Raw genomic sequence first — 13,754 nt, forward strand, 5'->3', positions numbered from 1 at the left:
GTTCTGGCTTTGAGTAGCTCTAAGACCTCAGGGAAGTTGTACAGTCTCTCTGAGCCTCGGGTTCTCTGGGTGAAAAGGGGAATGGGAGGTGTACGGTGTCGTAGAGTTGGAGTGAGGATCAAAGGACCAAGGACTCAGTAGGAGGTGGACCTAAAGAAAGTCTCAATGGGCCAACTCTTGAGTGTGGCTCCACTACTGTCTTCTGGACCTACCTGTTTTGGAAACTTGCTTCCTCCTAATTCTAATCTACAGCAGAATGAGTAGGTGTGTCTCCAGTGTCCTGGGGCTGGGTCTGTGCTGCAGGAACTGGAAGTCTTCCATCTCTCTGCCAGAGGAGCCTCTCCAAGAAGGAAGTACCAGACATCAACAGGAGAGCCAGTGGGATGGTGGTTGGACTTTGCTCTTTGATTTGGTCCAGAAAACTCATAGATGATGAATAAAACCCACCTCTGAACTGTGCCAGGATCTTCTGCAGATCATCACATTTTGGAATTCTGTAGCAGCCAGAGCTCTGCCCACATTTCCCAGGGAAATACTACCATTTCAAGTCACCTGGCTCTGAACAACTTTCTACTCCCAACAGCACCTGTGCCACTCTATCACCTTCTTGGATGGCTGTCCTGAGACAGCTGGAACCCACTTGGTTGGTCTGCATGAAGAGCAGAGCGCCCTGGAAGAGTTGGAAGTTGATGGGTGCTGGAGTCGGGACTGAGTATGCAGGCACTGAAAATCACTGCCTTATGTCTTCTCCGTGGGCTCCTCATAATGATGAAATGAAATAATGTTTATTAAGGGCTTAGCACAGAGCTTGGCACACAGCATAGAGCTGATAAATGTCAGAAGACAGGGTTATGTATTTATAACATGCACTCTCAGTTTATGTGTACTTGTTATAAATACACTATGTATAATTTAGGAAAACAAATAATTTACATATTTTCAGTGGCTGCAAATAGGACTCTCAATATCTAGTTAGTAGAAATAAATTATAGAAACATACATATATGCATTATTTCTATGTATAGGTTTAGAGTGCCTGGTTACAAATGATTTAATACTAAGTTGTATGCATGTGATTTCTGGGATACGTCTCCTCAAGGAAAGTGTGAAAAAGAATGGAGATATATATATAACTGAATCACTTTGCTCTACAGCTGAAACCAACAGAACATTGTGAATCAACTATGCTGTGCTGTGCTTAGTCACTCAGTCGTGTCCGACTCTTTGCGACCCCATGGACTGCAGCACGCCAGGCCTCCCTGTCCATCACCAACTCCCAGAGTTTACTCAAACTCATGTCCATTGAATCGGTGATGCCATCCAACCATCTCATCCTCTGTCATCCCCTTCTCCTCCTGCCTCAACCTTTCCCAGCATCAGGGATCTTTTCCAGTGAGTTGGCTCTTGGCATCAGGTGGGCAAAGTATTAGAGCTTCAGCTTTGGCATCAGTCCTTCTTATGAGTATTCAGGGTTGATTTCCTTTAGGATTGACTGGTTTGATTTCTTAGCTGTGCAAGGGACTCTCAAGAGTTTTCTCCAGCACCACAGCTTGAAGGCATCAATTCTTCGGCACTCAGCCTTCTTTTTGATCCAATGCTCACATCCATACATGACTACTAGAAAAACCATAGCTTAGACTATAAGGACCTTTGTAGGCAAAGCAATATCTCTGTTTTTTAATACACTGTCTAGGTTGGTCATAACTTTCCTTCCAAGGAGCAAGTGTCTTTTAATTTCATGGCTGCACTCACCATCTGCAGTGATTTTGGAGCCCAAGAAAATAAAGTCTGTTACTGTTTACATTGTTTCCCCATCTATTTGCAATGAAGTGATGGGACCGGATGCCAAGATCCTCATTTTCTGAATGTTGAGTTTTAAGCCCTTCTCTTTCACCTTCATCAAGAGGCTCTTTGGTTCTTCTTTGCTTTCTGCCATAAGGGTGGTGTCATCTGCATATCTGCAATTATTAATTTTATTTTTATTAATTTAAAAATAAAAAATCTTAGCACAGCAAAAAATAAACCAACTTGACACACCTACCCCATCTCCACCTCAATCCTATCCCCACTTTGACTCCCATTGTCTGCTGTCTATGTCTTTGTCAGGAAATGAAGGAAATTCAGCACCCCATCATCAGCTCATCCTAGCCCTTGGCCTCTGTGCATCAGCAAAAAGGACCATGGACAACTATCACTGTCCACACAGAAGCCAGGTGCAGGCAACTCCCGCCCCGGTCCCAGAGCTGCCCTTCCCATTCATTCAGTGCAGAGTAAATACTTGGGAAAACTTACTACGCACATCAGCTTCTATGATAAGCTCTGGACAAACATAGCATAGAAACAACAATGGCAAGAGTTAAACAGACGTGACCCCTGCACCAATCATGAATAAGAGTGATGCTATTCAATCACTTATACAAATAAGTGTATGTGGCCCACTGTGATAGCTCTGCCAATGCTCTACAGGAAACTGCATCAGGAGTCTGAAAGACAGAGGAGGTTTCAAGTTCCTCTGGAGGCGCTGGATATTCTTGTGCCCTTGCTGGCCCAGGCTGGGAGCCAGGATGCCAGAAACTGAAAATGGGACCACCTGGTCATGGAGCCATGGGAAGACATGAAGGTTTCCAAACCAGGAGTTGCCCATCGTTTTGTTGCTCAAAACAAGACAGCCTTCCCTATCACTTTCTCACTGATCTAAGATTTAGGAGACTGAAGCACCCCCCTGAATCATTAAACAATACCCATGCTCACACCAACCTCCCCTCATCCAAATACAATTCACTCATGGACACTCAAGCCATGTGGACAAATATTAATAAATTATTCCCCCACTCCCAGTTTTCCTTTCATTATGCTTTGAAAAATAAAATCATATCCAGAATATGGAATGGCTTATTAAAAGCATAAACTCACTCTTTGACTCTGCATGTTTGAAATAAAAGGTATTTTTTTTTTTTTTAATCAAAAGGAATTTCTAATTCACTGCGGGGCTCAGTTTGCTGAACTTAATCTGCTTGAAACTCCACTTCTCTAAATGATGTGGGCTGGTGTCTGGTAGAGAATAAAGCAGCCATCTCAGCTTGTCCTGCATCGGTCTTTTGAGAAGTCACAGGCACTTGGAAAGACATCGGGACTGGAGAAGTCTGCTGAGGCCAGAAAAGGTGTTTGGGTTATGTTTGAAAATACAAGATTATCTAAAGGAAATCTACCCAGGTGAATGGAATGAACTGGTTTCATTCATTCAACTATTCATGCAGTAAATATTTATTGGGCATCAGTTAGGTACCTGACTTTGTTTTAGGTATGGGATGCCTAAATGTGTCTTTCTTCTAGCTATAGAATACCTAAAAATGACTCATATGTGGCCCTGCCCTCAAGGAAGGCTGGGACTGGTGAAAAGCAAATGGGCTGGTAATATGAGACAACACAATGATGAGAGCTACCAAGGAGAAATCTGCCAAGTGCAGGGCAAGAAAGGAGAGCAAACAAACGCCTGGTCATCCAGGACAGCACTTTAACTGAAACTAGTCTCCACTCTTTCTGTTGCAAGGGGCTTAATCACAGCTCAACTTGGCTCAGACCAAAGAAAGATTCCATTGACTCAAGTAAACAAGTTGAAATACAAATAATGTCAGAGAATCAGGTATGGATGAATCCAGGAGAGCTAACAGAAGGAAGAGTTACTTCAAAGGCCCTGAGGCAGGTTCCTCTCCACCTCTCAGCTTTGTGTTGCTCACCAGGCTTCCTCCTTGGCACATTGCCCTGAGTAACAGTAAAATGGCCTTCTGTAGCTGGGAGCCCACATACTGTTCATTCAGCAGCTCTGGGGAAGAGAAGAGAAGAGACTCTTTCCAGCTAGCCAGCGGGTGGCCTGAGCCTTCTGCCTCCTTAGGCTTATCCTTTCTTCCAGCAGGTACAGGCAGCCTTGGGCTACCTGCCCATCCCTAGAGTCAGGGAGATGCATCCATCAGACCTTTACAGATTATATTCTTTCCAGAACCTTCATTAAGGAGCACTGGCAGATGAAGATCCATCAGGACCAAAACAAACAAACAAAAAAACAGAACTCCCTGGCCTCAGTGAACTTACAAATGAGAAGAACATATCCAGGCAGATGCAAAAGTGTAAATGCTGGGGAGCAAAATGAACAAAGAAAGGGGGTGTGGGGCGCGGGGAGGGGGCAGCTGTCACTACATTAAAAAGGTTGTCTGGGGACCCCCTCCACCCCAGAAAGAGACAACTGTTGTGCAGAAGCTGAAGTTATTAAAGACTGAGTTGAGTGAATCTCTGGGGTCAGAGGGGATACAGCAGTGTCAAGAGCCACGCCAAGGCCCTGGGCAGGGATGGACTTGACAGCTTTGAGAGGCAGCACAGACCCCCTAGCTTGCTTGCCCCAAATGAGTGATGGGGAAGAGAGCCCATCAGAGGAGGGCGGGACGTGAGAGCTCCAAGAACTGAGAAAGCTGTTAGGCCCTCGGCTTCTGTGTCTCAGGCAGTAGGGGCTGCGTGGACTGAACATGCATGCCAGGAGATGTCCCCACGAAGGACGGTCGGGGCTCCCTGATCAGAGGACCGAGGAGGCGTCCTGGGCAGAGAGGACAGGAGATGCCCTCCTCAGAGTCCAGGATGAAGTGTGAGTGGACGTGGGGGAGGGACTGCCTCCTGAGCAACTCGGAACAAGGACAGACATAAAAGGCACCGGCCATCGTGCAGGCAAGAAAAATCAGAGAGAAAGACTATGCCTGGGTCAGAGCGCAGGAGAGGGACTTATGGTGGCTGAGGCTGTCCTCCAGGCCCGACACTGGGTGATGTAGACATTCAAGAGTGCTTCTGCAGAGACAGTGGAATCAATCACTCCCCCTAATCTTCCTTCCCGGGAAACTTGCAGATATTAAAATGACCACTCAAGGGGAACGTGATTTGATTTCAGGTTTAATTGAAGGGCATTGTGCAAATGCAGAGATTTAGAGAGAGGGAGGCGGGAAATGCTTCCTGGCGACGGTTTAATTTCCATATCTTTTTCAAAATACAGCAAGCTGCCCGTTAAAAATGTTAGATAAAGGATATTGCCAGCAATCATTTCTTTTCCTTCCCAGGAAAGGGCAGATGACATTTGGGATCCCCTCGGCAGATGATAATATTAGTGAACAGGGTGAAGCTGGAAAGTTGTCAAAGCACTGTCCGCCAGTGCTATCATTAGCACGGCAGCCGAAATGTAATGGAAAATGTAATGACTTGGACTCCACATCCAGTGCGGGGGCTCAGAGTGGTAGGAAATTAGTCCCACCTGGAAGACACTTATGCATTTCAGCAAACACAAAGGGAACCTCATCAACATGACACATATCGCCCCAGTTCTCTCACATGCCAGGGTGGTCTTAGAAGCCAGAGGAGACGGACCCAGACAACCGTGACAATGACGACCATCACAAGCTCACAAGCTCTGTACTCATAGAGCATTTCACAGTGTAGCAAAGTGTTTTCTCCTGTGTTAATTCTCTCACTCACAGCAACCCTGTGCAGCGAGAATTAAGCCAGAACTACATGATGTTGGTGTTCTGGTGACTAGGACTTCTCTTAAAATTCTGGCCCCTCCTTAGAGCCACTTCCTTCTACTGGCTTTCTCAGCTTCTATTCTTGGACTAAGAGCTGGACTATGTACATCTGATTTTCTAAATAGCCTGTGAAGTGCTGTTACTATGCCTGTCTTCAGCTTAGGACACAGTGACTTAGATAAATAAATAGTTTCAAGGTAGCTGCCCAGGCTTGATCCCAGGCAGCATAGTTCAGGAAGCCACACCTAACCACCAGCTCTGTGCCTTGCATCTGAGGTCAAGAGTTGAGTGTGAATATGGTTTTGCATTAGAAGATTATTTTTAATCCTCACTGCAGTCCCTGAAAATTTTTGTCAGAGCCCCATTCTCACATGTGTAGACGGAGACTTGGACACAGTAAGCCAACCTTGACATCAGGGCTTCCTCACTTAAGAAGGTGTTAGAAACTGGGTCTGAACCCAGCTCAGCTCCAATTCACTGAACCTGTACACCTCCACAGGACTTGTCTCCTGCTAAAGGTTCATCATGGGCTTCCCTGGTGGCTCAGTGGTAAAGAACCCGCCTGCCAACACAGGAGGCATAAGAGACATGGGTTTGATCCCTGGGTGGAGAAGGTCCCCTGCAGGAGGGCATGGCAACCCCCTCCAGTATTCTGGCCTGGAGTCAGAGGAGTCTGGTGGGCTACAGTCCCACAGAGTCACAGAGTTGGACATGACTGAAGTGACTTAGCACACAAGCATATGTTCAGCCTGATTCAGCCTGACTCTTTTTCCCCTCTGGGAGAAACTAGCAGGTACATCCCCGAAGGACCCGGTGTGGGGATCGGGGGAAATTCCGGCCCCCGACACCCACTGTGGCTCCTTGACTCTCACCAGGACCCCCAGAACCTGAAAGATCCTAGGAGGGCTGAGATCATCAGGACGTTTCCACCTGCCCATGCACAACCAGTCTGACCACAGGGCAGCTAAATGGGTCTAGTGTCAGTCGAGGAAAAGACAGCTGACGGGCAGTGTGGAGGGAAGGAACAGCAAGTTAGGGTAAAGTCAACACGGCTTGAACAGCCAGTCAGTTCTATCAGGACGGGGGAATTTATTGGGGTGAAAAGGACACCAGACCGCAGACAGAGCTGGGGCCCCTGACTCCCACCCTGGTCATGCTACCTGTCTGGGCAAGTAAGTGAAACTGCTCCCTCGACCATGCACCCCCCCAGGACGAAGGTCAAGAGGCCTCCGAGAGGACAGACACAGGAAAGCCCCTAGCTCTCCATGTTCAGCAAACACTAAATACATGGGCTGTGTCTGAATGCAACCACTGAAGTTCATTACCTCCTGGGGGAACGAGTATGCAACCAAGTGGCCATTAAGACTCCTCAGTAAAAAAAGAAGGCAAACATATACATGTATTTTTTTTTTTCCTATCCTTGACTGTCCATGTTTGCAGAAGGGCCCCGTAAAAGCCAACTTTGCAGCGGCTTCAGCTGTCTCTGGGTCAGGCGGGTGATGTATGCTCTTGGCTTGTATCCTGCTTTGAATCCACAAAGAAGCTCCATGGCCGGAATCCCAGAAGCCACCTGAGAATTCTCCGGGTCCCAGTGGATGAGCTGCTGCTAAGAAGGAAATCCCAAAGGGCCCCAAGCTGAGTGCTGGGAGATCGGGACCAAGGGCAGGGTGACTGAGACAGAAAAGTCCCTCTTCCAATAAGTGGCTGTTTGGCTTTGAAAAACCATTTTCCTTTCCCTCTGGGTTTCCCCAGTGAGCGGAAGCCATGAGTGAGAAAATCTGTCCACCAGAGTGATGTATTAGAAGGGGAAATACTGTCTGAGCTCAGAGGAGCCGATCGTGGTCTTAAACATGTTGCGTTCAGCATCACGTCTGATATTTATGATCACCCCGCAGACTGAGGAAGTGTCTGCATTTTAGCAACAAACAAACCAGCAAGGGGGTGACACAGCGAGTCTGGGAGTGAAGCAGCGGAGACCACCTGGGGGCTGATCCAGAAAGGTCTGGGGGCTGAATGCTCGGCCACCTCCTCTGGCTTCTTCAATCAGGACTGTCTCTGAGGGTCAAACCCAGGCTTCCCTGGTGGCTCAGCTGGTAAAGAATCTGCCTGAAATGCAGGAGACCTGGGTTCAATCCCTGGGTTGGGAAGATCCCCTGCAGAAGGGAATGGCTACCCACTCCAGTATTCTGTCCTGGAGAATTCTATGGACTGTATAGTCCGTGGGGTCGCAAAGAGTCGGTTACGACTAAGCGACTTTCACATGCACATACATACTGAGGGTTAACTTAGATGTATTAGGAGTTGATGTTTCTCAGCAAAACTTGAAGCACAGTCTCTTCAATACTAAATGCAACTTTTACCTTCCAACGATGACAAGTGTCAAGCTAACCTTCTGGGAATTGAATTTCTGTGTTTTCATCCAAACCAAGAGGAGTTTGGGAGGCCTGGGAGGACGTGGCACCAGGACCCAGCTCCTGTCTTCTCTCCCTCTCTGAGACTGGCCCCCTAATTCCGGCAAATACCCAGTCAGACACCCAAGGTCTGCCCCATGCCTCCTTCATTCCCCCCAAATCCAACAAACCCACCCCCAAAGCTTTCCCACTGGCCTGGGAAGACCCAGCTCCCCACCTCAGCACTCATGGGATTTTAGTGATGTTCCCTCAGCAACCGCCCTGCCCCTGGTTTGGCCCTAAAAACACAAGCTCCCCTGTCTCCAAGATATTCAGGATGGGGAACACATGTAAATCCATGGCTGATTCATGTCAATGTATGGCAAAAACCACTACAATATTGTAAAGTAGTTAGCCTCTAACTAATAAAAACAATTGGGAAAAAAAAAAAACCCAGAAATATACCTCGGATACTACCGTGCCCTCACTAAAGCCTGCCAACAGCTCCCTAGAGTTGCAAAGAAAGCAGCCAGCTCCCCACAGAGCTTCCAGGACTCGCCATAATGGGCCGTCCCCTCCGTCTCCAGCCCCGTCTCACCACACACTCACCCCTTGGGGCAATGCTAACCGCCCATCTTCCCTCCAAGCCCTGGGCCTTCACCTCCACCCCGGTTCTTTTCCCAAAACAGTCCATCCGCCTTGGTCACATACTCACATTCTTCACCCGCCAGCTCCTGCTTGACCTTCAGGACTCAGCTTGGAACTTCCGTGATGGTCGGAGGGTTAAGAAGCTGCCTGCCAATGCAGGAGACACAGGTTCAATCCTACATGCTGTGGAGCAACTAACCATGCACCACAGCTTTTGTGCCTGTGCTCTGGAGCCTGGCGCTGCAACTACGGAAGTCTGTGCTCTGCAACCAGAGAAGCCACTGCAGTGAGAAGCCAAATTTCTGCAACTAGAGAAAGCCCGCACACAGCAATGAAGATCCAACAGAGCCAAAAATAAATAAGTGAATATAAAAATACACAAAAGACTGTGATCATTCCTTGGGCCCAGTTTTTTCCTTCCAGCACACAGTCCCCATGAAGGGGCAGAGGCTATGTTGGGAGACTTTCTACTGTTTGTTCCTGGTCTTTCTTGCTATTCTTATTGTTCCAGGAGGTTCAAGTACCCACAAACCATCCCCTCATGGAATGCAGAGGCCAACGGAAGGACAACAGGCGCCAAGCCATTGGGTAACTTTAAGAAGGCTGACTCTTTTTATGGAGGTAATGATTTGAGAAAGGAGAATGCTGCTCCTTGGCCATAGAGACGCCTGTGACTAATTCTTTCATGACAAGTCTGAAACTGCAAGGTCAGATGGAAAATATCTCTGGCAAACCTTCTGATGCCATGAGGAAGAAGAAACAAACATTTATCAAAGACCCACTGGGCTTGACCCATGCTGTTTCACTGAAGCCTCTCAAATGCTCCCATTTCATGGATGAAGAAACTGAGGCTTGGGAGGCAAATTCATTGCCCAAGGTGGGTTTAGAGGCTGGTTGCTTCATGCGTCATACCTATGGGCTCTTCACCAGTGGTATCTCAGCTAGCCTGGGGGTTGGGGAACGAGTGTCCGGAGCAGAGGCCCCCATCCTGACTGTGAGGGGCGAGGCCCTGCCTGATTTCTCGGGACTGGTTTCTTGCCATGCCAGTTGTGAGGCCGGATTTCCTGGATACTTTCAGGAAAAAGGTCTTGTTCCCTAAAACAGGAGGTTGGGGTTTTCCACTCTGTTTATGTGCAAGTCACTTGCTCTCTTTGGATCCTACTTTCAACATTGCAGTTGAAGGTTTTTGACAATGTTCATGGGAATCCTCGATCACCGTGGAGACTATATAGGGGCTCGAGGTAGTTGAAGGGAGTGGGGTCCTGGCCAGGGGTTGAGGTCCTAACTCCACATTGGCTGGTTTACACGTGGCGATTACATGTTAGAATTCTTATGAAGAAAGATCCACAGACATACATGAATGAGTGCATAAGAGAGGAAAAGAAAAGAAAACCACAAAGCCCGGCGATTATGAAGTCTCTGTGGCTCCATCTCTCTCAAGTTCAATACCCTGGAGTTTTGCTGATCGATGGCAAGCTCTGCATATGACCGCAATGTCAAGAGCAGTAACACCACCATCAGTGCTTCCCACGGACTTGTCGAGCCAAAATGTACCAGCATGCATGGCATTATTATGGGCTTCCCTGGTGGCTCAGGGGTAAAGAATCCGCCTGCCAATGCAGGAGGCGCAGGTTTGATCCCTGGGTTGAGAAGAGGCCCTGGAGGAAGAAATGGCAACCTGCTCCTGTATCCTTGCCTGGAGAATTCCTTGGACAGTGGAGCCTAGCGGGCTACCAGTCCGTGGGGTCACAAAGACTTGGCTGAACAACAACATGCACTTTCTTCTATTTTGCTTAGTCTTCTCTTTGGCCCTTACCAGGGTGTGTGACAGTTTGTAAAACACATTCATGCATAAGGTCATATTGTGGTGTGTTGTCAGTTTTACCAAGACTGCGGTTTCAGCATTTGGGAAGCTCCATTTTAATTGCCCCACGTTCTCACTGACAGCCTCACACCAGCCCCTTTGAGGCCCTGAAAATTTCCATTTTCCCTTAAAAGCCAGCTTGAGCGCCACCAGCTCTGGGAAGCCTCACGGCCTCCCTGTACTGTTTGACCTTTCTTCCTCTGGGGCCCATTGGACTCTGGCCCTGTTGCAACATGTTCCAAGTTTTGTGGCTGTTTAGCTGTTACTCATCTCCCCTCCCATCACAAAAGCAAATGGTTCGGTTAACACCTGAAGGGATACAGGATGAAGGATGGATGAATGCAGGAATGCATGAATGAACGGACCAATAATTAAATGCGTGAGAATCCGGTTTCTTATATTAGCCAACTTCCTCGGCCTCCGTGACTCCCTAAGTAGAGTCAGGGCCACCTTCATGCTCGCCATCCAGCAGGTTTATGAGGGCCTGCTCTGTGCCTGGGACCGTACCAGGTACGAGGACGCAGTGCTGAGCGGGAAAGACAAGAGCCTCTGCCCTCGTAGAGTTTCTACTTTTTATGCACACAGAGCACTTCTCCCAGGGAATGGTCTGCCCCTGCGTTGATGTGCATCTTTCCAAATCTCCATGGAGACCAGGACTCTGTCTTGTTCACCTTCATACTCTTTAGCACCCAGCTCAACGCCTAGTCAAGGTTAATACCTATATATAATATATATAAAGTAAGGTTTCTCTGGTAGCTCAGATGGTAAAGAACTTATCTGCAGTGCAGGGACCCGAGTTCAATCCCTGGGTCGGTAAGATCCCCTGGAGAAGGGAATGGTAACCCACTCTAGTATTCTCGCCTGGAGAATTCAGTGAAGGTTAGGTGCTCAGTAAATGTTTGACAGACGCATGTTGACACCCATCACAAACCAGGTTCTCTGCTTGACCCTATTTCTGGGTCATATCCAGAACCGAGGACTAAACTGTAAACACATTTTCTAACATTCCAGGAATCTCAAACAGCACTCAAAGCAATGGATACTTTCATTTTTTAATACTTACATTGTTCACCCTCAAAGACACGGGCTTTAACGATTCCCATTCAATGTGCCGGCATGCGTGTCTGTGTGTGCATGAGGCTGTGGTTTCTGACCATTGTGGAGCCCTTGTGTCATGACGTGTGTAATGTATGCGGTCTGTGGCAGGGACTCTGTCCTGCCTGGTCCTGTGAGGATGAGCTGAGCTGGGGGGCAGAAGCCTGACTTTGCAGCTCACTCCCCCAACAGGCTAGTTGTTTGGCTCAGGCAGCCTTCAGATGGGGGTGTGATATTGGGGGAGGCAGGTTCCCCTGTCCAAGGGTAGTTCCTTGCGGGGGGGGGGGCGCATTCAGCTATGAGCTGAGTGGCAAGTCGCACTGAAGGGGTCCTAGACAGCTGGCAATGGAACCCTCCACCAGCTCAGGAGTGCCGGCTGGAGCATAGAGGTGGATGTACTGTGATGAGCCCACTGCTTGGAGTTGAGGGAATCTTGTCATACTTCTTGCCTGACAATTAGGTGACTCCAGGAGTTAGTGGGGCCCTTTCTCAGATGGTGAAATGACTCTCTAAGTCTTGAAAACTCTTGAAACAAAATGAAAACAAAATGAGGATCTCCAAGGAAAACCAGGGAAGCTTGAAGCTCTCAGCCTTCAATAATGAGTGTCTCACAGGCATTCACAGCATAACAGAAGTCCAGCCCTCCCATCGAGCAGATGGAAAAGCCGAAGCCGGGGAAGAAATACGCAGAGCTTGGTCAAGGGTACAAGTCTCTCAACTGTCAACTGGGTGCCTTTTCATGTCGGCCTGCTGTCTTCTTTTTCTGCCAAGAGTCACTCAAAGCTAAGATCTAGTCCTGGAAACAAGTCAGGCTCAGTCCTGCGAGGTATTTAAAAACCTTCAGGATGTGGTCCTGAAGGACGGAGCTCTCTGGTTTGGACCGGATTTCAGCTCCGTCACTCACATTGTGTGACCTAGGAGAGGCCACTCACCTTCTGCATCCTTCTCCTCATCCATAAAATGGGCTTGGTGATACCTAGCTACATTAAAGAAATGTTGCAAGAATTTCACAAAACACTCTGTGAATAATGTGCTTGGCCTAGAACCCCGCTCACTGGAAGCAACCCCAAAATGACAGCTATCGTCATTATTTTATGCTCTGGTTTGGGCCAGGCACTGAGAAGTTTGGGACAGGTGGAAGATCTCTCCCTTCATGGGACTTATGACAAAGAGCTAAGATTTAGAGTTGGGGATGGATACTTAGAGGTGGATGTCAGGGAGGGTATAATTAAGTGACTATATATGAGACAGTAACACAGAGCTTATCTGCGAGAAGAAGGAACTGCATAGGATTGACTTCAGACTGACATAAAATATACATTTAACATCATTTTATTTCTTATTGGAAATATCTCTTGCTTCACCTGATAGTAGATGAATTGTCATGGATTTGTCAAAGCGGTTCAGCAAGGCAGGCAAACATTCCCATCTTATAGAACAGAGGACATGGGCTCAGAGAAACCAAGGGACTTGCCCAAAGGCCCACAGTTAGACACACTAAGCTTTGTTTCTAATGAACAAAGAACATTTATTGGTATCCTTTAGTTCTTCAAATACTTTTTTTCCACTGAGATGATATTAACCATTTTATTTAAAGTGTACAATTCAGTGACATTTACTTCGTTCACTGTGTTCTACACCTTTTACATTAGTTAGTTTCAAAGCATCTTCATCATCTCAAAATAAAACCTCTTTTCTAGGAAGCGTTTATCCTCTGTTGCCTTCTCCCCAGCTCCTGGCAACCACAAAGTCTGTGTTCTATCAGTATGATTTACCTGTTCTAGATATTTCATATAAATGTAATCATAGAATATTTGTTCTTTTGTGATTGGTTAACTTCAGTTAGCTAATGTTGCCCAGTTTCATCCAACTTGTAGCATGTATCAGAACTTCATTCCCCTTTATCATTGAATAATATATCTCATTGCATGTATAGACCACAGTTTGTTTATCCATTCATCCATTGATGGCCATTTGTGTTGTTTCCACCTTTGGGCTATTATGAATTATACTGCTGTAAACATTAATGTACAAGAATTTGTCCAGTTCTTTTGGCTGTCTATCTAAGTAGAGTTTCAGAGTCATATGCTAATTCCATGTTTAATTTTTTGAGGAAACCCCAAAGCCATTCCACAGTGGCAGAATCATTTTATAGTCCCATCAGCAGTATGTGAGGATTCTGATGTTTCCACATTCATGACA

The 13,754-nt window shown here is 47.2% G+C and overlaps 1 long non-coding RNA gene across 1 annotated transcript in view; it reads right to left on the bottom strand.

The window, feature by feature from the left end:
- Nucleotides 1–951: 951 nt before the first annotated feature.
- Nucleotides 952–13,754, bottom strand: part of LOC133042258 (uncharacterized) — a 38,110-nt gene continuing 25,307 nt past the window's right edge. The window contains exons 2-3 of the long non-coding RNA XR_009689458.1: nucleotides 8,661–8,740; nucleotides 952–1,958 (exon numbers count right to left, since the gene is read on the bottom strand). This is a non-coding gene — a long non-coding RNA (uncharacterized LOC133042258). The remainder of the gene's footprint in view (nucleotides 1,959–8,660; nucleotides 8,741–13,754) is intronic.

This window comes from Dama dama, chromosome 21, assembly GCF_033118175.1.
Source record: "Dama dama isolate Ldn47 chromosome 21, ASM3311817v1, whole genome shotgun sequence".
Taxonomy (NCBI): Eukaryota; Metazoa; Chordata; class Mammalia; order Artiodactyla; family Cervidae; genus Dama; species Dama dama.